The 25,706-nt window shown below is 41.7% G+C and overlaps 1 protein-coding gene across 1 annotated transcript in view; it reads right to left on the reverse strand.

Annotated features, from left to right (window-relative positions):
- LOC124594836 overlaps nucleotides 1–25,160 on the reverse strand; it is a 198,879-nt gene extending 173,719 nt beyond the window's left edge. The window contains exon 1 of the mRNA XM_047133286.1: nucleotides 25,080–25,160. The gene's annotated coding sequence lies outside the window, so the exon portion shown is untranslated. The remainder of the gene's footprint in view (nucleotides 1–25,079) is intronic.
- Nucleotides 25,161–25,706: the final 546 nt, after the last annotated feature.

Here is a 25,706-nt window from a genome sequence, read left to right on the forward strand (position 1 = left end):
ATCAAGCAAAGTCGTGTACTGATTGAGGCATTGGACTCACAGCCCGGAGGACCGCGGCTCAAACCCTAGTCCGGCCATTTTCATTTTGATTTTCCGTACTTTGTCTAATCGCTTAAGGTAAATTGCGGTATCGTTTCTTTGAACCAGCCCAAGCTGATGCTACGTCTCTGTTGACCTCATCTTTGACAGGACTTTAAACCCTGTTCTTTCCTTACTTCGATGACGGGTCCTAGAGTCTTAGGAACGCGCTGTTCGTGCGGTCGTCTGCGAGAAGTTGGTGCTCGTTTTGTAGTTATCGCGCAAGACTGACACTGGCCAGCGTGAAGAATTACTGCCCGCGGGCAGTGTTGAGTGGCAGTTGAGGACTCGGACAGCGGGCGCTTGGCCGGGACGGTCTGGGTGTGGCTGCCCACAAGGACAGCCGCGGCTTTCGAAAGGCGGCCGCTATTTCGGGAAGACGCCCACCGACACCAACAGCGGCGGCGGCGGCCCGCGATGAACGACGCAAAGCGGCCGCCGCCAGCCGGCGAAACCCCGCGCCTCTTCGGCCGCGTTTCGCTTCCTGCGTCACACGGCGCGGGACCACAGCCGAGTCTCTGGCTCTCGACATGCGGGTACATCGCACTCCTGGTAAAACACAGCCGACGCTGAAGAAGACTTGGTTTCAGGGGATCCATCTACATCTACATCTACATACATACTCCGCAATCCACCGTACGGTGCGTGGCGGAGGGTACCTCGTACCACAACTAGCATCTTCTCTTCCTGTTCCACTCCCAAACAGGACGAGGGAAAAATGACTGCCTATATGCCTCTGTACGAGCCCTAATCTCCCTTATCTTTGTGGTCTTTCCGCGAAATATAAGTTGGTGGCAGTAAAATTTGTAGTATACAAACTGCACGATGACCACAAGCCACTGTGCGGTTCATAGTGAATGGTACTTCGTCAATTATTATCAATATTTTATTGTATTCCATTCGTCTATTGAGGGAAGTAAAAACGACTCTCTATAAGCCTCTGTACGCGCTCTGGTCTCTCTGAAGTTACTCTCATGACCCTTATAGAAGATGTACGATCCCGGCAACAGCACGGTCACACAGCCTTCCTCTAACGCGAGCTCTAAATTTATCCTATGGATTTCGCGAAAACTACATCGTGTTTCTTCTAAGAACTTCCCGTTTAAGTTCCCGAGCACCTCTGTTACACTTTCATACGGACTATACCGACATGTTACGACCCGACCAACGTGTTTCCGAATTCGTTTGATGTTGTCGTCTTACTCACTTGGACGCTGTGACAATACAGTTGCGAGTTCTAAGATTTCGTATGCGATTTTCTTTACAAATGTACAGTGCATTTTTTAGAACATTTCCAACAAATCGAAGTCTCCGTTGGTATTCCCTAATACTAATTTTACGCCTTCGTCCCATTTAATATCGCCTCTTCGTACCGCTGAAACGTATACGATGAGACGTGCTTAAGTTATTCTCCACGAATCTTGTAATGGGACACTATCTGGTCCTTTCACTCTGCTTTAGACGTAATCTTTCATTTACCCGCATTATACCAAGCGCGTTATACCACGTGATAATTTATTCGCAGTCTTTCTCCATGTCGTTACTCAAAACAGGTGAACATACTGTGCGTGCTACATCACGATCGTCCAACGACGATCGTTCCCCGTAGACAACAACATCGCTGTGAACAATATGATAGTGGTACTGATCGTTGAATTTTTGTTGCTGCAAGAAATTTTCATCTCTAATGTTTGGCCAACGAGGTAATGAGAAGCGGTGGAATGCGGCACCTGATCAGCCGAGTATGCGATAATGTCTTCAAAATTTGTGACACTGCGGAAGTTAGCTCGCCCTCTGGGTGTTGACATCCAGCTCAAGGTGCACATCTGTGGTTTTTAGAAGAAGCGGACGAAGTCTTGACACTGAATTTAATCTTCGTTCTTAACATCACTACAAGTGTATCCTAGATAATACGCACGTAACGCTACACTTACCAAGCAGTCAATACAACCTGCAAGGCCAGTACAGTTACACACGTAGAATGGCGCCGGCTAATCGCAGAAAGCAATAGCAACAACAGTCGTTGACTGAAAAATTACAAAGAAAGCAAGCTGTTATTGAATTTTTTGCTAAACAGGTATTAGCAGGAATGTGGCAATCCTTTTTCCTCTTGTTGTGTCCAGATCTGGGAATTCTTTACGGCACTGTGTGCCTTCGTCAGAGCTCTTCTGTAATGCAGTGTTTTGTGCGACTGCTTCACCGACGTCCTTCTCTCTGACATTTATTGCTGTTGGGTATTACTTGTCCTGCTCCGTTTGAAAATATTTCTCGCGCAGATCCTCTTAGTCAGCCAAACTGAAGTAGAACTAAGAAAATGTTTATCAAGATCTTCTTCCAAGTTGTGCTACCTCTCTTAAACGGAAACGCACAAATCTTACGCCTGAAGTCGCGTACGAAGCGAAGTGACGCATTGGTTAAGGTGGTGGACTCGAAAACTGGATGAGCGGGATTCACACCTCCACCAGGTGGTACAAATTTAGATTACGTATGGCTTCCATAAATCCATTAGGCTTTTCGAGTCTGAGTTTCATCTCTAGCTCGTTTGTCACCAAACAGACATTAAGCAACAAAGGAAGGAAATTCTTTGAAACCAGCTCGATCCATTCAATGTTACGACTGTTCCACCAGTGGTTGCCGATTATAATTCCTGTTATTTTATAAACTGCCAGCAGTCTCGTCTGTGTAAATAGTTCCTTATCTGAACCAATTGTATTGCGACGTTTGCGACTAACATTTTTTTAAAGTGGCTCTAATCACTGTCGAGAAACCGACACGGAGAAGGTAATAAGAATCGATCGATATCCTGAAAGAAAATATTGGCTGCCACAGAACTTGTAAAGATGGGATTAAGATCACGCTTCTCTTGTACCCTCAGTTGTTTTGAGTATCCAAGCATTTCGTATGTCAATACGGACCACTTGTACTTGGTAATTTTTATTTTATGAGCATATGGTCCAAAGTACGACGCCGGAGACGTCATCAGAGCAGATTACACACTGGAACCAGTGAGTCACAAAACTCGTTTCTCTAATATTATATTTTTGTCAATGTTCAATCAGTAATATGCTAGAATTTACAGAGAGACGACACAACTTGAAAGGAACAAAAACATATTCAACAGAGAAGGAGCACTGACATTAGGCAAGCTGTATGGCTGCGTGCTAAAAGCAAACAGACAACTCACGTCGGTGCGACTTCGCGATCTAGACAGCGGTCTGATGGATTCACGATGCGACTATTACGCGTATACGGATAAGCAGTTTGGCTTGTCTCAGAGTGCTACCTGACTTTTTACAGCCTCTCGTGGAGGCCAAATTCACATAAAGTCTTATAAAACCTTCAACCCGCCGCGGATAGAGCTAGGAACATTAATACACTGCCGGGAAAAAAAATTAGTACACCTGGAAAGACGACGTCAGTCCGGTGACGGCATATGCCACCTAGGGGATAGTAGATCTACTGACAATGGTTTCGCCTTCGTCCGCCAACAGATAGCACAGTGGCTTTGCTACCACAAAGCATCTGTATCTACCCTTTAACAGGGAATGCTCACAGCCAGAAGGCTTACAAGGAGACGGCACGAGCGTGGGGTCCGCGATTTGTCCGAATTTTTGTGTGGTGAAGGAGGACCCCTAACACCTCACGTGGTTAAAATATTAGGACGCACTACTCGGAAAATCCCGAGAAAAATCGATCCAAAGTTTCTTAGGTCCCTTATGAGTATAAAATGTTAGTCCACTGCCGAGACGCCGTCTGGCATACGTGGTTAGCGCTCGGACCCTTACGCCAGAGTTCTCGTGTTCGATTCCACCTTCGGCACTTTTTTTCTGTTGCTTGCAAAATTGCAGCGCATTGTTACAGGAGAATCGTGAAATTTATTCCCGGGAAGATTGTATAAAAATTCATTCTATAATTCACCATAAATTATCGTCACCAATATTCCGAGACATGATTCAATATGCCTGGTTTGCCTCAAAATTATCAGAAACTTGAAACGTTTTCGTAAATGTTAATGGGGCATGTTTTTGTACAGATTTATTGCAAACGCCCTGTGATTGTAAAAAATCCGCTTTTATATGTTGCGCAAGATGTCGCAAAATTATTGCTTTGTTTGTTTTTACGATAATTACGATTGACATTCTTGTTTATAATTATTATATGTATAAAAATTGAATGTTTCCCAATCGACTTTGTTATTCTGACTAAAAACCCAATGTTTCTCCTCATATACTTTACAATGAAAAATGGAAAACCCACCGCCATGAATTTTGTTGTTGGACAAAAAGAAAATCATTTTTATTCAATAATGTAACTAATTTGTTAAAGATAATGTAGGTTTGGGAAACTTTCTGAATAATTGGTGGAATAACAAAAGAAAATGAAACAGAAAAAAAAGTGCTGGAGGGGGAATAGAACCCTAGTCCTCTGGCGTAAGACTCCGAGCCCTAAACATCTTTTTTTTTTTTTTTTTTTTTTTTTTTTTAAGACATCCTGTTCAAGTTCGGTGGTTGATCCTTCCATTCAGTTTTTTTTTAATTTTTTTTATTTTTTTATTACAGAGGCCAACCGGCTCTCTGACCGAACACGCTGAGCTACCGTGCCAGCATCATCTAGACCAGACGGCGGGTCGGCATTGGACTAACATTTTATACTCATAAGGCACCTAAGAAACTTTGGATCGATTTTTCCCGGGATTTTCCGGGTGGTGCGTCCTAATATTTTAACCACGTGAGGTGTTAGGGGTCCTCTTTCACCACACAAAATTTCGGACAAATCCCCGAAACATGTGAAGCAAGCAGGCAACCGTGCTTCCTACAGCCAACTGACCGAGTTTGGAGGGGGTCAAACTAGGACCTTCCGAGTGGCGGAATGGCCCTTTCGGAGAATTGCCACAAACGTTGGGTGTGCTGCTTGGTCAAGAGGTCAAGTGAACATTTCCACGCCCGTAGAAAAGGTTTGGGCGTCCACGCAGCACAGACGCCCGTCGGGATCGTGGCACTGTAAGGGCAGCACTGGCAGGTCGTACAGCTGCCACAGTGCAGGTAAGGTGGCTTCTGAGCCCAGACGTGTCAACACGAACTGTTGTGAACCGGTGATTAGCAGTCAGACTACGGGCACGCACACCTTTAGCTCGTCTTCCACTCACGCCGCAACGTCGATTTGCACAGCTTGACTGGTGCTGTCAGAGGAACCCTTGGAAATGGGAATGGCGCGCCGTGGTCTTCAGCGGCGAAAGCAGATTCTGTCTGCAAGCAAGTGATGGTCGTTTGCGCTTGCGCTGTAGACCTGTTGCGCGCTGCCTCGTAGAGTTCGTTCGTCCGTGACACATGTGGCGGTAAGTCACATAAATGGACATTTGGAGAAAAAGAAAAAAAAAAGGTTTTTGCTTGTCTCACGTGTGAATTATAAATTATTTCAAGACTTTGTATGTGTGCGCGATGTGTAAGAAAGATTTTAAAAAGTTAAGCAATACCACTAAAAATCACAAACAGCGGTGTGATATAAAAGAAAAGAACATTCTTTTTATCTGTGTAATGAAAATGAACATGACCAGAGACTAATGCTTTATTGAAAGTGCTCCTCTTTTTTGTTTCGTCTAGAGGTAGGCCGCCATTGTAGCGCTGGATAATAATTAGTGTAAGTTTTCTGTATTTTTGCAAAATATAATAGAAATTGCTATCAGAAAGTGTGTATTATTGACTTAGTTGTCACCTCTCATGATCGCAACCATTAATTCTCAATAACCAAGTTTTTACAGAAGTTCGTAGAGCAGGGAACTCATCTCCCCTAGCGGGATTTAGTCGGCCATTACGCTGACTGTATTATTTAATTAAAATTTCATGTCATAATATTAAATGTAAATGCGAGAGACTTCTCAGTTTTGATCTTTCATTAATTTCAAAGTTAAAAAGAGTAGTGATAGATTTTATTTACCAAATTTCACAGCACTGAATGAGTTCAGTATGTTTCATTTAGGCCGCCTAACGGCAGATGAGATTCTCTCCAGTTTTGCCTTGCAAATAATGAACAAGAAATATTGAAAATCATTCCATTTAATGAGCTCAGCAATATATAAGTTAATCTTTGTGTAGTTTGGTACATAAATAACCACTATCCCCTGAGACCCATATTAATAATTACAGTTTGCGTAAGTATACGCATATTTTCTTTTCTAAATAGCAGCGCTCACACAAACTATTTATTAGAGGGCGGTGAGTCGCGCGCTGTGTTTAAAAAATATTATATCGTACGCACTTCGGAGCAGCCGATGTCCGTACGAGTGTTATCGCGGTATAAGTTAATTAAAAGTCTCATGCTAGCTCACAATATTTAAAGACACCCAAACCAAAACCATAAAATATATAATTATAAAAATAATATACAGTTATACCGTGATACACACTGGCCCCAACTCAGGCCTTATGGTCTAGGGTGTGATAAGCTACAACTCCCGTTCTCCTTTCGTGTTTCCGGAGAGGACGCTAACCAGCGTTCAGTACGTACAGAAGGCCGTTAGAGCCGTTCTTGCAACAGGAAAATGATATGTTGTTCCAACAGGATAACGCTCGCCCACACACTGCTCGGGAGACTCAAAGTGCTCCGCAAGATGTACGGCAACTTCCCTGGCCAGCACAATGTCCGTACTTGTCCCCAATAGAGCACATGTGGGATGTGATGACACGAGAAGTGACTCGTGTGACACCAACAACTCTTACAGAACTACGTGAACAGGTCGAGCAGGCGTGGAATAACGTATCCTAGGACAGTATTCGCCATCTATGCGATTGACTGGACGCCATAGTTATCGCTTACTTTGCCACCAGTGGAGGCTACACCACGTACCAACACGGATGTTCCAGCATGGATCAACACCTGGTACCTCAGAACCGTTTCTGCTGGTGATCTGTAAATGTAACCATTTCATGTAATCCGTATACACTGTTCCAGCAATGAATTTTGAGTGAACTGGAATTCTCTAAAAGGGTGTACGAGGTGTGTTTTATAAGTAAGTACCGTTTTGAAATTAAAAGCAAGACGTGCTAAGATATCTCAATAATTTTACTTTTACATGAAAGCCTGTACCTTAATCTACGCACTGACGCCATTACAGTCTGTTTCTTCCTTGCTTACGTTGTGTACTGAGTGTTTAAGATGCCTCCGATAAAAGTGAGTCCCGCCGACTGTGAAGTACGGGCTGTTATAAGATTTCTTAGTGCTAAAGGCCTAAAAGCGATCAATATTCATCGTGAGATCTGTGCAGTTTACGGAGAAAACATTATGAGTAATGGAATGGTAAGAAAGTGGGTGAGAGCATTTAAAGGTGGCCGCACAAATGAGCATGATGAGCAACGGAGTGGGCGTCCTTCGGTCGTTAACGAAAGTTTGGTGCAGGAAGTGGACAATAATGTGAGAGGAAACAGACGCTTTACGATTTCCTCCTTGCGGGATGACTTTCCTAATGTTTCTCGTAGTGTTTTGTATGGCATTGTGACCGAGCACTTGAATTACCGAAAATTGTGCGCACGTTGGGTACCGAAAATGTTGACGGATATGCACAGTGCTTTGAATTTCCTTGAGCGGTACCACAACGACGGTGATGATTTCTTAACCCATATTGTTACGGGCAATGAAACATGGGTGGCCTACATCACACCAGAATCAAAGCAAGAGTCCATGGAAGTTGAGCAAGGGCATCGTTTTGCTGCAAGACAATGCCCGTCCGCATGTGGCGAATCAGCGCAAAGATCTCATCACATCTTTTCGATGGGAAACTCTAGACCATCCTCCGTACAGCCCCGATCTTGCGCCCAGTGACTGCCATCTGTTCCTTCACTTGTAGAATCACCTGGGCGGTCAGCGTCTTCAAGACGATGACGAAGTCAAAACAGTGGTTAATAAGTCAGGCGGCAGACTTCTATGAGGAGGGTATTCAAAAACTGGTACAACGTTGTGACAAGTGCCTCAATATTGACGGAAATTATGTAGAAAAGTAGATTAAGGTACAGGCTTTCATGTAAAAATAAAATTGAGATCTCTTAGCACGTCTTTTTTCAGTTTCAAAACGGTACTTACTTCAAAAACACGCCTCGTACTAATTTTTTTCAGGCAGTGTATGACTATCGTGGTATTCATCTTAAGCAATACTCATCTGAGTTTTTTTAAGTGATACTACGAGAATACACTAGTGTAAGGAAGGCGATAGTAAAATATTACGCAAAATGGACAGTGAAGTATTGTGTCCATTCATAAATTTCTGCAATCATGCAGAACCCATATTTGTGCAGATAAACGAAATATTCATCGAGATGCAATACAAGTAGTCAAAAGCTTGAGGATATTTCGAAGTTCCGTATGCGGGCTACGTGTTCACTACTACGTTCAGAAGCAGGTGCGTCTGTTCTAATTCGCGCTGTGACTTTCACCTCTTTTTTCTCTCTGTCTGAAACCAGTTGCCGGTGAACTTTTTGCACAACAGGAAAGAAAAAAATCAAACCTTATAAAAAGTATGATTTGGTTGTGTGCTTCAGTTAGTTTCCTGTTTTTTTTTTCTGTTTCAGTAAGTCAGATTGGATAACGGCAGCGGTGAGGTCGCTGTTGTGAGCAGAGTAACTAGATGCTGTCCAAGCGTAATACAATACGACTCGTATTATGATCAGTTACGTAAGGCAGGCAATGGATATCTTTCCGTCTAACCTGACGCGCTTCGCCGCTAACGGTCGAACCTCTGTGAAAATATAACCTGCTCTGATACTGGTTTCTGTATCACACTCCGCCAATAAACCCACAAATCTGTACTGTAGATTTCAGGAAGCATTTATGTAGAAACCGTCGTACTTTTTTCATCGATCCAAAACGGAACGCGCCACAGCAGAGATACGCTGGTCGTTGCGGCTCGTTAGAGGAGCGGCCATCAACTGCAAAGCACGAGCGCAATTGTAGATGGGCGACCTCCATTTAGAGATGAAGTCAGTCCGGCCACAGCTGGCAAAGCCTTGCACAATTCTGAGTCGCGGCCAACACCGTCTCCCCCTCTTCTCGCACAGTAGGGCTCTGTTCTCTGTATCACGATACGCAGACACTCAACACTGCCTCACTCTAACATTGTCCACCACGTCCCCGAGTTCTCTCGTGTTTCCCCTCAACATCGACACATATTGAGCACCGGAACTTTGTACGAGTAGTCACTCTCCCGTTTCGCGATCTTACGGCCCGTGTGTTGATGGCAAAATGAGTTACTTTCACAGTAGCATTGGTGGATGTTCGGTTACAAGTAGAGCCTACTTACTGAACCGGTGAACAAATATTGTTGCAGTTTTGAATGCCAGCAGTGTCCACATGGTAGACTGTACGAGAAACTCAGCACAAGGAGGCATGCCACAGTGTGACTGAAGCAACTCAAATAAAAGGATTGAAGTGAGTCTCCTACTTTTTTAACGAAGCCAAAGACTTTATGCAGTTCAGAACTTCCAAGAGATTTCCTTCTGGTGTGTGTATAAAATATGATGACATGGAAATAGGAGAAGTTCAGAGTGTAAAATTCTTGGGATTACAACTTCATAATAAATTCAGTTGGGAGCAACTTACTAACGAACTGCTAAAGCGCCTAAACAAGCCTAAGTTTGCAATGCGAACGATGTCAGACATAGGAGATATAAATATAAAAAACTGGCATATTTTCTCTTATTTTCACTCTATTTTGTCATATGGTATCATATTTTGGAGTAACTCCACAAACAGAGAAAAAATTTTTAGAGTACAGAAGCGTATAATAAGAGTAATGAGTAGTGTAAATCCAAGAACGTCATGTCGAAACCTATTCAAATAATTGGGCGTATTAACCACAGCTTATCAGTATATTTATTCCTTAATGAAGTTTGTTGTAAATAATACGTCTCGTTTTCCAACTAACTGCTTAGTACACAGTATCAGTACTAGGAATAAGAACAATATACATAAAGATTTAAAATCACTTACTCATGCCCAGAAATGAGACCAGTATTCAGCACAGCAACGCATATTTTCAATAAGTTACTAGCAACCATTAAGAGTTTGGTTTCAGACAAGGCACAATTTAAACATAATTTAAAAGAATGTTTGGTGGCCAACTCCTTCTAGTCGATCCGTGAGTTTCTCAACAAGTGCAGTAGACCATTTTAATGAAAATTTATTATACTTTAATTTTTGACAATACTTGGTTGTGACAGCCAAGTAACTACCTACCGTGTGAACGGTGGATGTATGGAAAGCAGATGTAAGTCTTAAGTCTGTAAATAGTCGAAGTTTAATTTTAAATCTTGTACATAATCTGACTGTTCTTAACTGAGGATCACTTAAATTAATACTTTACTTTAATTTTTGGCTATTTTGTAATAGCCAAGAAACTAGCAAATGTCTGAATGATGGATTTAATGAAAGCAGATGTAAGTATTAAACCTGTAAATATTAGAAGTTTAAATTTAATTCATGTACATAATTTTACTGTTTATTGACTGAGGATCATTAAAATTAATGAAACTCAAGTGTTTCTAATTACATTTTTGTAATGTGTTTATCTGACATGTTCCACATCCAAGAGTATTCCCTCTTTTATGGGTCTATGGAATGAATTATTATCTAATCTAATCTAATCCTATGGGGTTGTGTTAAGAATGACGCTAATTCCAGATGTTCGGGATTAGATGATTATCTGTATGTGTGTCACAAGACATTAATTTATCGTGACTGACGAGCAGAAATGTGACCCACATGTGCACATTCAGTGGCTTAAGTAGCTGACTTCGGATCATCACCGAAAAGGGTGAGGTGTCTTTTTCGGGGTTCCCTAACTCAGTCAGTAAAAACGGAACCCTTATAACATGACTTTGTTGTCCGTTTGCCTGTCGGTCTGTCCGACTGTTCACAACCCTACTTCCCAGGAACGGATAGACAAGTCAAGTTAAATTTAAGTCACATATTAAGATCTAGGGTCTCTTGGCGATATAAAAAGGCGAAGCTTCTAATTCAATGCTATCAAAAGATTCACCATTTATGTCACTTATTTCAATACAAACTGACTCATTAAAACCTAAAGGATGCTTCCCGTTGACGTAGAATAACGAAATTTGCAAAGAAACAAGATTTCGCACTACGACCAAAGGGAAAAAACGTGAAATTGTTAATTTGTAATTACATCACAAAAACCTTTTGTTCCTTTTTTAGCAGAATTTCTGTTTGTCTGTCCGTTTGTTAAGACCCCTCTATCGCAGGAACGGGGTAGACGTATCAAGATGAAATTTATGTTAAGCACTAAGTCCTGCGGTCCCTTGCCGGTGTAATAAACATTGACTTCTAAGTCAATGCAATCAACAAAGGATACGGCTATTTTTGTCACATATTTTGACACCCGCAAACTCACTCGTTAAAACCGAGAGGGTACTTCCCCTTGACGTGGAGGTATGAAATACGTCAAGAAGAAAGGTTTCACAGTACAAACAAAGGAAAAAAAGTCCGAAAATTGTTAATTTTTACTTACATCACACGAAAAAAGTATTTCTTTTTTAATTTGTTATCCGACTTCAAGCTTGAAATTAAAACATTCACGTAAGTCTTGGAATCCTTGGAACCGATATCTTGCCAGTATCAATGTCATTAACAGGAAGAAATCGCCGAGATGCTCGATTCCTGGAATGCATGAACTCTACATGCATCATTAAGTTTGTGCAGAACCCTCAGTATGCGAGTCCTTCTTTCACTTCGCCAACTCTTTTTTTTTAATATGATGCGATATTTACTTCAGTTCACTGAGTGTGTGGTGTTACTTTACAGTAAGTCACCACTTTTTGAACCTACTATCGCCAAATTGAATGTAGTTGTATCAACAGAAAAAACCTACCACGTTTGTTTTGTATTTCTCCCGAGATAATTGCACGAAATTACAGCTTTTCAGGGAAGTCTTCAGTCTGGAAGCATTAGAATGGTTAAATCTTTACGTTAGCATGGAATTTAATTGTGACATAATTAAAATAATTGGGCTACTACACTCCAGAACGTTCAGAAGCTGTGGCGCATCTTAGTATGTCTATTATATATACTTCTGAAATAGTATGTTGTTTAATATTGTTCAGTCAGTTTCATCATCAGCAACCTGTTTTGTTAATGCTGTATACAGGGTGATTCAAAAAGAATACCACAACTTTAAAAATGTGTATTTAATGAAAGAAACATAATATAACCTTCTGTTATACATCATTACAAAGAGTATTTGAAAAACGTTTTTTTTTTCACTCAAAAACAAGTTCAGAGATGTTCAATATGGCCCCCTCCAGACACTCGAGCAATATCAACCCGATACTCTAACTCGTTCCACACTCTCTGTAGCATATCAGGCGTAACAGTTTGGATAGCTGCTGTTATTTCTCGTTTCAAATCATCAATGGTGGCTGGGAGAGGTGGCCGAAACACCATATCCTTAACATACGCCCATAAGAAAAAATCGCAGGGGGTAAGATCAGGGCTTCTTGGAGGCCAGTGATGAAGTTCTACATTTTCATCACTCGTTCTCGGCCGTCCAGAACTTTTCCCTTTGCACAAACACCCATTCTCTGTAAACTGTTCATACCAACTTTTAATACACCACCTATCAGGAGGTTTAACACCATACTTCGTTCGAAATGCACGCTGAACAACTGTCGTCGATTCACTTCTGCCGTACTCAATAACACAAAAAGCTTTCTGTTGAGCGGTCGCCATCTTAGCATCAACTTACGCTGACGCCTAGTCAACAGCGCCTCAAGCGAACAAATGTACAACTAAATGAAACTTTATAGCTCCCTTAATTCGCCGACAGATAGTGCTTAGCTCTGCCTTTTGTCATTGCAGAGTTTTAAATTCCTAAAGTTGTGGTATTCTTCTTGAATCACCCTGAATAATGCAAACAGTATTTCTAGGCACGCAGCGAAAATAATCATCTTCTTAAACTTATTGAAGATGTGAGCGCAAGATGTCACTGTCCTGAACGCTTGCAAAGAATCTAAGAAGCCAGTGCGCAGTATCTTGATGGAACTGGAGGATCGCAGAGAGCATCCACCTAGTTAAAGACGCGACTTAATTCTTTAATTAGTGGTGTGTCTTCTGAGTTACTGGCCATTTAACATTTCCTTTCAGTCGAGTGAAGAGAATTGTTAATGATTGAATTTTGCGCAGCCGACATGGTGGAACGAGTGCAGTAACTTTTATTGAAGTGAGCAACAAAGGTATAATCCTGAAACAAATGTGACAAGAATTGCAACTGCTGAAGCCGTCGGAGAAAACCGCATTGCGAACCAGCCCAAGACTTTCGCTTTTATTAAAAAGTTAATTAGTTTCCGACCTATCTCATTTGTCAGGAAAATTCGCTCATAAGAAGATATTAAATTTGGACAGACAATTAACAACTAAACACGTGCCGTAACACTGACGTATTACTGACCTGAATACAAAACATTTCAACACAAGGAAACACATTGTATTATTGTTATTTGTCCTTGTCTTGCCACATTTTTCTGCAGTTTTCCCGACACGGTCTGTATTCTTGTTTCGTCTTCATTATAGAACTGATGGGGCTGAGAATAATTTTTAGATTCGTCAGTTTACAATTTGCTAATAAAGTTTCATTTGAGCTTTGTTGAACCCTGCTATACTCCCGATACTGATTTTCTCCGGTTGTCTCAAAATTAAATTATTACGAGCGATCAATGAGCGATCCCAGTCTTCCCCTGCCACTTGGGTTTCTATGTTAAACGGGTGGCTACAATTCCTAAAGTGGACTATCTGACATAGTTGTAGTCCATAAAAGTTAGCTGTGGGGATGGCGAGACATTGTGCAGAGAGAATGCGCTGGTTGTTGGAAGAGGAACGTCACAATAATGTTTGTTTCTGCTCATGTGCCGACTTAACAAAGTCTAATAAAATTAATTCGTGTAGGCAGTGATTTTACTTGGTGCTGGTTAAGTATATTTTGACTCTGACGATCTACATAAATTTAGACGATGATAGATAACGAACGAAGTTTATGCAATGCAATACGCCATAGCTCCAACGAAGTCGGTAAATGGGGTGGTTGTTTATTGCCTCAGTGTTGTGACTGATGACCTCTTGGTCGCGAAAGTGGCCTTAGATCATTTTGTGTCTTGGAGAATATCGTGTTACTTATCGCCAGCAGACCTAAAATTTTCCCTAGCGTTGTGGTCTCAAGCTCCTCGTGGCACAGAGCATACATCATGTCTCACACAGCATAGCAGTGGCGTGGGAACTTAAAATTGTAAATTCTTTTTTAGTTCGTGGCGATAGTGCAGCGTTGATCGGAAGTAGTTTCGGTCGTGTGAATTCTGGTAAATGCACTTGTAACGTTGCATAATTGTAGTAATGAATGTAAACCTACCAAATTGGAGAACACTGGGCCTCAACAACATATATTGTGAAACTTCCTGGCAGATTAAAACTGTGAGTCGGACCGAGACTCGAACTCCGGACCTTTGCCTTTCGCGGGCATGTTCTCCTTTCTTTCAGGAGTGGTAGTTCTGCAAGTTTCGCAGAAGAGCTTCTGTAAAGTTTGGAAGGTAGGAGACGAGGTACTGGAGGAATTAAAGCTGTGAGGACGGGGCGTGAGTCGTGCTTGGGTAACTCAGATGGTAGAGCACTTGCCCGCGAAAGGCAAAGGTCCCCTGTTTGAGTCTCGGTCCGGCACACGTTTGTAATCTGCCAGGAAGTTTAATATCAGCGCACAGTCCGCTGCTGAGTGAAAATCTCATTCTGGAAACATATATTGTATTAAGATTTTACTGGATTTGTTTGCTGTTCGTTTGCTAGTGTACCGGTCTCATCCACAGGGGTATGGTGTGAGAGTAATTTGTTATCGGAGTTCATATGCTGGAGCGCAACGTACGAGCAAGGTCAAGTGTGTGTGGATGGACTTCGGGGACGCAGTACCAGGAGGTAGGTCTGTGCTGAAACTCAGTCTTGCCCACTAATTACGCTCCCACTTTATGGTACAGGCAGTTGGTTCGATAGTACATTGTTGCTTCGTGTTTGTCCTTTATTTCCTCTCGATTTAAGCGGAAGGATTGTGTTCTGATTAGCGCAAAAAAGGTGTAAATCTAATTACTTACTAACACGAGAGGGTTTAACATATTCCAATCAGGTAGTAATTTCTAGGCATATACTGGCAAGATTTTTTTTGTGGTCCTGATAAATGCTGTCTCCTCTTCTACAAGAATTTGAGACTCTTTTCTTAGACAATCTATGTATCTTGGCTTCCATACCAAATACGGTTCAAAGAGACACATACAGTGTTGTATTTTCCTCTAACATACAGTGATCGGATAGATAAAAATCTCTCTGAGTAAGATTAGAATTGTTTTTCAGACTGTTTAAAGTATTAGTTTAGATTCCCTAGTATTCTGTTCGAGTCTCGGTCCGGCACACAATTTTAATCTGCCAGGAAGTTTCCATTCCCTAGTATTGTTACATGAGTATGAAAAGTGGTTCATGATCAGTGGTAAATTTCTGGAAAACTCCTTTAATATTAGCTCGCTGAACAACGATTCCGTGGATTACTTTCAAGCAAACTTGTACGGGATGCAACTAGAAAGCTGTGATATATAGTCTTTGGTTTCATAGATCTGTGACTGTTCCGTGTCTTGGAAACAATAACAAACCAGATGCTTTGTTTATGAAGAAGCAATTCTTGTTTTCCTTGTGCAACTGACGGAGATGAAAGATACTCTTCAGGTGTATTATGAAATCGTATCAGACAGAACATATCCATTTACAATGACACGAAGAGCGCAGTAGGGGCTACATATTTCCACAAGGTGTCAATAGAAGAACATGATATTCATCGTCTGTACCACGTTAACTGGTGCACTGTAAATATTTGCGGGCTTAGAGGAAATAACAACCCCTGCATTCACAAGCAGAGGCTTCCAAATTGTATGCTGGATGTTGTCAAGCCCACTTACAGATTTCTGGCCGATCTTGAACTTCTAAAAACGCGTGTTGATGCTAAAACCCATATCCAAATGAGTCTCTTAATTCACTCATATGGAGACGATGCCCTAAAACCACATTTTCATCTGCTACAGTCCTCAGAATTCCAGCTATTGATGCAGTTCCTCTATTTAATGATGGGAACATAGGAAAGATAAAGGTATTAGAGATAATGGGATACATCTTGAGAAAAATAGATGTACAGCGCCTTTCTGCAGCTGAAAGTCAGCTGAAGACCTGGTAAAGGAAAGTAGGCAGAAAACGAGAAACCAGAAGAGAAACTTTGAAAGGAAAGAGAACCATAAGTACAAATCTGGGGCCTTCTGAAGAGATGACATAAGATAACACGTTACGCTGAACTTCAAATTACATTTCCTGAAAATTATGTTTTTTAAAGTTTATGTACCTTTTTCTCAGAACCTATGAAGGCAAGAATTTTGAAATTTTGTGCACTTATTTCTATAAACCCAATAAATGTTGTCTCAAGAGTAAATTTTGAAATCTGAGCGTGAGCTGAGATGTGGGACAAAGTGTTTGGAATTTTTCAAGTATTTTATATTATACTTACTGTATTGTAATCAATAATTATTAAAATTATCCAATTAGATATATTCAAAAAACCACATGAGAGAAGCTTACTAAATGCAAAGAAATCAAACAGAGAAAATTCTGTAGAAATCTATGGAATAGTTTTTGAGAAAAGGTATATATATTAAGTTTTGAAAATAAAATTTTTAAATTCGATGAAAAAGTTAAATATATAACCCAAGGGACTCGACAGTAAATGTGTTAATTTCATATGAAACATGTACAAAATTTCATTGCTATATCTTCTGAACAGTGCATTTGGTGCATCTTTTAAATAGTGTGTGTTTATGAACGTCCCTCCTTAAAGCTTGTTATCCACAAACACATTTAAAAGAGAAGGCAAGCTTTCAAGGAAAGTAAGTTTCAGTTATTGTTTAGCAGACTGTTACAGGCGGAGGCAGATATATACATTATTTCTTCTCGCTTGAGATCTCAAAGAAAATTTCTTCGGTTCGTAGTTAAGTCTCCGAGGGAGACGGATGCACCACACATGAGCAGTCCAATAGGTTTCCTCCACAATTGCGATTGTTGCCAGCAGTAGTTTGAGGTCACACTGAAGATTTATCACCTGCGCTCGTCCAGGTGTTCTGTATTGTAAATGGATAACTTTTCAGTGAAGCTGGCCGACGTGGGTCAATGAAAACATTGCTAGACCTTAAAACACCAGAGAATATCGAGACCCACAATACTAAGAAACAAAAGAAACAAGAAAAGAGAAATAACCACATCGTGCTACACAAAAGAATATTCCCACATACATCATAATTGCGTGTCAGCACACTCGCTTCCCTCTTAACCTTGTAATGTACATCGTATACATATTTTAACTCTCTTGTAAGCAAAAAACAATAGGCATTCAGTCATCTTACGGAGGGCCGTTTTGCAAATGTCGTTGTTTTAACTGAACTTGTGTCCAACCATTCGGTAACAGAACGATGTGGCGTTGTACTTGGCATATAGAAGGTAGAAATTTGGTATGTTAATATCGTTGGAGCGGCTGCGGAAGGTGTTGTGCGTTTTTCTTGCTGCCAAACCGGCTATACCACCAGCATGATGACGGCGTATACATTCCGATGGTGATCTCACCGCCCTTGTCGCAAAAACAGGACGCCGTGTTAGAGCTGCAGCGTACCCGTTGTTTTTGCAACTTTTCCTCTCTCACGTAGTCAGGCCGCGTATCGGTGCAAGTGGGTGAGATACGCAGCAAATAATTAAAATTCAATGAGGTCACCGGCATTCGAGACATGTGCAGCGAATTATGGTTTCATAAACAAAATATATGAACTATTACAAAGACCAAGGGTGACGGCGTGTAGATTAAGACGCTGCATTCGTACTCCGGTGTAGTCGTGTTTACATATCTGTCTGAAAATTCTTATTCGTGTTTCGCGTGGTTGCTCCAAATCACTGAAGCCGCGTACCTAAATGGTTTATCTCACAGGAGTGGATCGATTTCTTCCACATTCTTGTCTATCTCTACTTTTGCTTCCTCTCTTGTCACTTCGGTGATGGCGCTGCTGAATTGAAATCCTCTGCCGCCTTTTCCTTATGTCAACGCTCTCGACAGGTTTAACACACCAGCGCACATAAAATCTGCCGGGCACGACTTCTGTAATGGCGTTACCTCTGTCATGTAATCTGCATCCTTTGCATATAGTGCACGAGGGGGCAAATGTGCGCACTGAACAACGATCCGAATCTAGTGTTTCTCCTACTTGTGAGTGCAGTGTGACAATCCTGCATCTTTAGTTGAGAACTTCTACAGTGGAAGAGTCAAATAGGTTATGTAAGTGGTTAGTGCTTTGAAGCTTTCGAGATATGAGGTGAGTTGTCATCTTAAACGTTGGAGAATGTTAATAAGCTAACAGAAAATTGATCTTCCAGTAAAAAAACAGCTAAAAGACTAGGATATAATGACATTCAAATGGCTCTGACCACTATGAGACTTAACTTCTGAGGTTAAAAAAATCGTTCAAATGGCTCTGAGCACTATGGGACTTAACATCTGTGTGCATCAGTCCCCTAGAACTTAGAACTACTTAAACCTAGCTAACCTAAGGGCATCACACACATCCATGCCCGAGGCAGGATTCGAACCTGCGACCGTAGCGGTCGGGATGTAATGAATCCACATGACGTAAACAAGCTGTGGAGTGGCATCGTCGGGCGTTTCAAGAGAGCGTTTTCTGAGCCAGAGGAAATTGAATTGCGGGAGCATTGCATCAAACTGGTTCGTGTGTTTTACGGCCTTACGTTTGAACACTTCCGACATTTAACATATCAATTTGCGGAAAGTAATGGCGTAAGCCACCCTTTTAACATAGAAACCCAAGTGGCAGGGGAAGACTGGGATCGCTCATTGATGGCTCGTAATAATTTAATTTTGAGACAACCGGGGAAAATCAGTATCGGGAGTATAGCAGGGTTCAATAATGCTCAAATGAAACTTTATTAGCAAATTGCAAACTGTTGAATCTAAAAATAATTCTCAGCCCCATCAGTTCTATAATGGAGACGAAACAGGAATACAGACCGTGTCGGAAAAATTGCAGAAAAGTGTGGCAAGAAAAGGACAAACGATAATAATCCAATGTGTTTACTTTGTTGAAATGTTTTGTATTCAAGTTAGTAATACGTTAGTGTTATGTTTTGATACTTAATACGATCACTGCGATGGAGACAATGATGTTGATTATGATGATGGTGATAATTTTGATATAGTAAAACACTATACAAGTTATAATGGCAGTACCTGACAAATAATGTAATTCTTCTTCATTCTGTTATAATTACTAAATTCTTTTTGTGTGGAATTTTGCCTTATAACAATAGAATTTTTACCCCAGGCCTCAGGCAAAGAGCAATTTTGTTCATTTGAAACATTTTGTTAAATATAACTTTAATACATCATATAAGCAATCTTTAATTTATGGTATCATGTAAAGTGTGGTCGTAGGTGTACTGTGTGCAATTTTCATTGGCACGTTACCAGAAAATCAGAAGGTAAAAATGGAACAGTGTTATGTGCGCACCTTTGCCCCCGCCTACCCTAAAGTCCTTTGGATCGCTCGAGACACAGAAAACCGTACGAGATACAAATTACGTATATAATCTCTGGCAGTAAACTCTTTCCTGTTTCTGCTGTACACTGAGAGTAAGACAACTGCTTTCATTTGAAGCATTCCATGGGTTCTACGTTTTGTGAAATCGCTTATTGACCTCTTCCTTCGGATCCATATTACTGTGAATACTAACTCTGGCGGTAATGTCAAAGTGTGAGAACCGTTAAATTTCTGTGAAACACATAATATTCGAATTGGAAGTTTCAATTTATCAACAGACAAATGCACATAATTCTGATTGTTAGCATTGAGACTTCACTTTGAATTTACTTCTAACTATCACGGCCTTTAAATACAACAAAGTAAGAAATACACTCAATCAGTATCTTTAGTTACAGATACAGGGTGTAAAATAAACTTTCTGTTGTTTGTTTCTGTGTTGAATAATTAAAGTAATGTCACACTGTACTCCACTACCGGTTCTTTTGCACGAAGTAGGGCTTCTTTCTCACCGTCCGGGTGACTTTTGAGCAGACGTGGGACTGCTCTTTTTGTAGAGCTAGCACGTGATCCATCCTCAAATCGTAGTAAACATAGGTACGCAATACCCATACGGCCGGACCTTTTTAAAGGTAACAGACAGTGACATACTTGGCAAAGAACTACAGTCGACAAGTGTGGCTATATTTAGTATGTATCACAGAGTGGAAAATTAGATCAAATTTTTCATAAACACGTCTCATATAGTTGCGACATAAGGACGAGATTATCTGAACTTCTCATTTACAAAGTCAAGCCTCTATCTGTGACGTGTAAAGAACAACTGCCATAGCATTGGTGAATGGGTGCAGTGCTTAAATGAATGTTCCTCTTTGCAAATAAGTTTCTTCTTTACGCATTTGGGGCAAGAAACTCTTTTAATACTTTCCCATTAATCTGCAAATATTAGTGTACAACTGTGACAGGTGGTTGTATTTAAGTGGAGTATGAGGCGAATGGAAGAATTTACAAACCGATTGATGTCCAAATACACGTCCAGTACCTGAAAGACATACGTAAAATTAATATTAATGAATTTAAGCATACTGCTTACTTACGCAAATAATACTATCAGAACAATTTCCTTGTTAAATTTGCCGTTATAAACGTGGTTCCTGTCTGTGGAGACTGAGTGAATAAATCACCAAAGTACAAAGGAGAGGTGGTGACGTCTCACGAACTCATTGTAAGGCTGATGAGACGACGCACGTCCTGGTGATAAGGTACGGACGACCAGCTCCACAAGACCGAGACTGTCTTCTCACGAGGAGATAAGATGGAGTTATAAAGTTAGACTCATGGACGATAACGGAATATTCTACAGTAATCCAAAAATAATTCAAACTGCGTTCAGATTTGAGGCGCGACAAACAATCATTATCATGTCTTTCCAATTATTAAGTCGCAAACGGTATAAAAAAGTGTTTGGTAAAATTTCTAGGAGAATTCTGTTCGCCATTCACAGTACACACCAGATGTCTAAAGAATAGAACCAGTAACGCTGAAATGCTTGAGACTGTATAGAAGTCTGTATACAGTCTGCTGACATTGTAGTCAACGGATACCGTACATTTATGTTTGGGTAAGTAGTGCGAAACATTTATGAAACTTATATTCATCCAATGGTAATAGTTTACATGTGAGGTCTTTGTATTCTATCTTTACTTGAAAATTTTGTGAGAAATGTTACGGTATAGTTATAAGGAAACCAGAAACTCGGACATAATATTAGAATATCCTGAAGCAATAAAATAATCAAATTCTAGTGATCTGCAGAAACGAACAAACGGACCAACCACTCTAAATTTCGCTGAATTGATTTACCCGCAACTAATTTCAAGAGCAGGTAGATCGAGACGACGGCGTACACTTCTTGGGCAAATCGTTTTCCCGTCCAGTGAGAACGTCCAGAGTACTGATTTGTGGAACAGACTTTGTGCAATACATCAAGTTTTTATTAAGACAGAAATTAAGTATTATTTTAGAATATATGTACTTTCCCATCATTAGAAACAAAACGTAAATTGCACACAAGTATGAGGGGCAGTGAAATGAAAATGAGATAGATGAGAAAAAAGTAAACAAACTGTTCATTATTTCAAAAGTAATCATCGTAACTGTTAATGCGTTCATGGCACTGTGCGACAAGATGTTCAGTGCCTCCATGTAAATATGTTTGCGTTTGCCTGTGGAGCCACGATTGTACCCAGGCGCGCAAATCGCTGGCCACGAATGTCTTTCTTCAGGACACAAAAGAAATGGAAATCGGACGGGGAGAGATCGGTACTGTATGGAGGATGTGTAAGGGCTACCAGCGAAACGTCTGCAACGAAATCGAAACTACCTTGGCAACATATGCACGGACATTATGACGCAAGGGAATGATGCCGTCCGTCAAGCCGCTGCTCATGTACTTTGTGGAACACGACGCCACAGTTAACTCGCAGAGGTCTGTGGGCCACTGAAGCGTGAAATCAAGTCCAAACACCCAGGAATGTTAACAGAGGGCGTCATTCTGTTGTGGGAAAATACCCGCCCACATGTTCTATTACGCTGCAGAACTTTCGCTGGAAAGTCCTTACACATCCTCCATACAGTCTCTGTCCCTCCCCAACCGATTCCTATATTTTTGTGGCCCAGAGGGAAGACGTCCGAAGCCGTCGATTTGCTTCGGACGAAGATGTGCACGCGTGGGTACAGTCGTGGTTCCACAGGCAACCGCAAACATTTTTCCACGGAGGCACTGACGGTCTAGTCGCACGGTGGGATAATTGTATTACTGGTTATGTGGATTACTTTTGAAATAATAAACAGTTTAATTAGTTTTCCATCCATCTTGTTTCCGTTTGACTGCCCCTTAAACATAGACAGTTTAAGGATGTGCTTCGGCCAGGAATTAACTACACAGATAAAAATCGTACATTATGGGATATTGCGACTGCGAACATTCTTGGGATTTCCAGACATCGTGGATAAAGTTCGACGGCTGTTCGGAAAGTAAGGTCAGATCGGACGCGAAATGAAAACTACAGTGAAAATAAAAAAAAAAATTATTTGCAACAGTTAGCCACACCTTCCAGCTACCTCTCTAAATAGCCGCTCCTAGTTTAACATTTGTCGTGTCGTTGTACAAACTTTCCACTACCCCCGTCACAGAAAGCAGCCGCCTGTGCGTTCCGCCAATTCTATACTCTCCTCTCCCTTTCGTTGTTTGTGCCAAACTGTTGCCTTTGTAGCCAGCGATCCATGTCAGCAGAGATGACCAACGGAGGGTGCCAATAAAGGGCAGTATTGTGGTGATCGAACACTTCCTATCGAAAACGCTGCAGGGGCGTCTCCATTGCTCCTGCAGAATGCGGCTGAGAATTCTCTCAAAGAAAGAAATGCATCACATTTATGTTATGTGGGCTGCATAGCTTCTACATCTACATCTACACCCATACTCCGCAAGCCACCTGACGGTGTGTGGCGGAGGGTACTTTGAGTACCTCTATCGGTTCTCCCTTCTATTCCATTCTCGTGGAAAGAAAGATTGTCGGTATAGCTCTGTGTGGGCTCTAATCTCTCTGGTTTTATCTTCATGGTCCCTTCGCGAGATATACGTAGGAGGGAGCAATACACTGCTTGACTCCTCGGTAAAGGTATGTTCTCGAAGCTTCATCAAAAGCCCGTACCGAGCTACTGAGCGTCTCTCCTGCAGAGTCTTCCACTGGAGTTTATCTATCATCTCCGTAACGCTTTCGCGATTACTAAATGATCCCGTAACGCTGCTCTCCGTTGGATGTTCTCTATCTCTTCTATCAACCCTATCTGGTACGGATCCCACACTGCTGAGCAGTATCCAAGCAGTGGGCGAACAAGCGTACTGTAACCTACTTCCTTTGTTTTCGGATTGCATTTCCTTAGGATTCTTCCAATGAATCTCAGTCTGGCATCTGCTTTACCGACGATCAACTTTATATGATCATTCCATTTTAAATCACTCCTAATTCGTACTTCCATATAATTTATGGCATTAACTGCTTCCAGTCGATGACCTGCTATTTTGTAGCTAAATGATAAAGGATCTTTCTTTCCATTTACCCACAGCACATTACACTTGTCTACATTGAGATTTAATTGCCATTCCCTGCACCATGCGTCAATTCGCTGCAGATCCTCCTGCATTTCAGTACAATTTTCCATTGTTACAACCTCTCGATATACTACAGCATCATCCTCAAAAAGCCTCAGTGAACTTCCGATGTCATCCACAAGGACATTTATGTATATTGTGAATAGCAACGGTCCTACGACACTCCCCTGCGGCACAACTGAAATCGCTCTTACTTCGGAAGACTTCTCTCCATTGAGAATGACATGCTACTTCGCTTCAGGCGAAATCTCGCTTCAGATCCCCATACTTGCCGGGAGACACTGTTGTTTCAGGCATTTCTACGTGATCACTTTGCGCTCTGAACTGAAAAGAGCGACGCGAAGCAATCGACAGGCGCACTAAAGACACAGCCCAACACACCTCATCAAAGTTCCATCGGATTTTTACAATGGTTTCTATTTCGCACCTAATCGGACCTTACTTTCCGAATACGGCCGGCCGGTGTGGCCGTGCGGTTCTAAGCGCGTCAGTTTGGAACCGCGTGACCGCTACGGTCGCAGGTTCGAATCCTGCCTCGGGCATGGATGTGTGTGATGTCCTTAGGTTAGTTAGGTTTAAGTAGTTCTAAGTTCTAGGGGACTGATGACCTCAGTAGTTAAGTCCCATAGTGCTCAGAGCCATTTGAACCATTTTTTCCGAATACGCCTCGTAGTAATTAAATTTTTTTCCGTCTAATATCCGAAAGCTTATCTCACTGCGAACCAGTACGGATTCTCCCTGAAAAAAAAAGTGTACCACGCGGCAAAAGAAAAATCCATGAAGTAAACGATTAAAGCAGGAGCCCAGCGTTCAGACCATGGGGCGTCCAAGCCGCGGGCCGCATCCGAGCCAAACTAAGTGTTAAAGCGGCCCAGGAAGGAGCCTCTATCGAACGATCGGTATATAAAGAGGTAAATAAAAAAATAAAAAGAAAAGAATCCGATTATGTAAAATTATGCTAAATTGAATATTGTCAATTTGGAAATCCCACCACACGATGCTTCTCTGTCATTGGTCCATTCCTGTTTTCTTCCTCCGTGGCCGTTGTCAGTATTAAGCATTTTATGCGGTCCAAAAAAAAAAAAAAAAAAAAAAAAACACGTCTTCTTTGATGTGGTCGAGGTAAGCCAAAAGCCCCTGGTTTAGGACGTGCCGGCGGTGCGGCCCCCTACCTGCTCTGTGGTGAACTGCGCCGCCGCCTTCTGTCTGCTGCCTGCTGTGGCGTCGAACGTCGACTGAGCTGCTCGGGCTCAGCGACGGGCGGCGGGCGTCCTCCACCCCCCACCACCCCTCCCCGCGGCCCGCACACAGCTCGCGCCAAAACCGCGACCGGTCAGCTGGCTGTCGCGACACCAGCGATTTAACGCGCTGACGTTACAGCCTTCCGTGAACGCAGCGCTTTTGCTTTAAATTGTCATCTTACTGCTTAGCCACTTGCGGATGCAACTCGCGGCTGGCGGCGTCTGTTCTCGTCGCTGGCTGTCGCACCACAGGGTTCCTTACTCATGCTGCACGCTCTCTATGTGGCGAATCTCAACCAAACTGAGCGTATACAGTAACCTCACACATGAATCTGTAACGCATCTACACTTCTTGTTTTTTAAATGGCACGCATACGTAATACTCCCTGCTTTTTTTGGGAAAGGCATCTGTTCGAAGAATAATTAAAATCCGGGTAAGTGCAGAATCGTTATCGTGCGACTACTTTTTCACGATAATGATCGAAAGAAATTTTGACGAAAAAGGTAAAAATAAGAAAGAGTCAGCGAAATTTAGAGCTAATAAACTGCATCTGTTAT

Source organism: Schistocerca americana, chromosome 2 (genome assembly GCF_021461395.2).
Source record: "Schistocerca americana isolate TAMUIC-IGC-003095 chromosome 2, iqSchAmer2.1, whole genome shotgun sequence".
NCBI classification, from domain to species: Eukaryota; Metazoa; Arthropoda; class Insecta; order Orthoptera; family Acrididae; genus Schistocerca; species Schistocerca americana.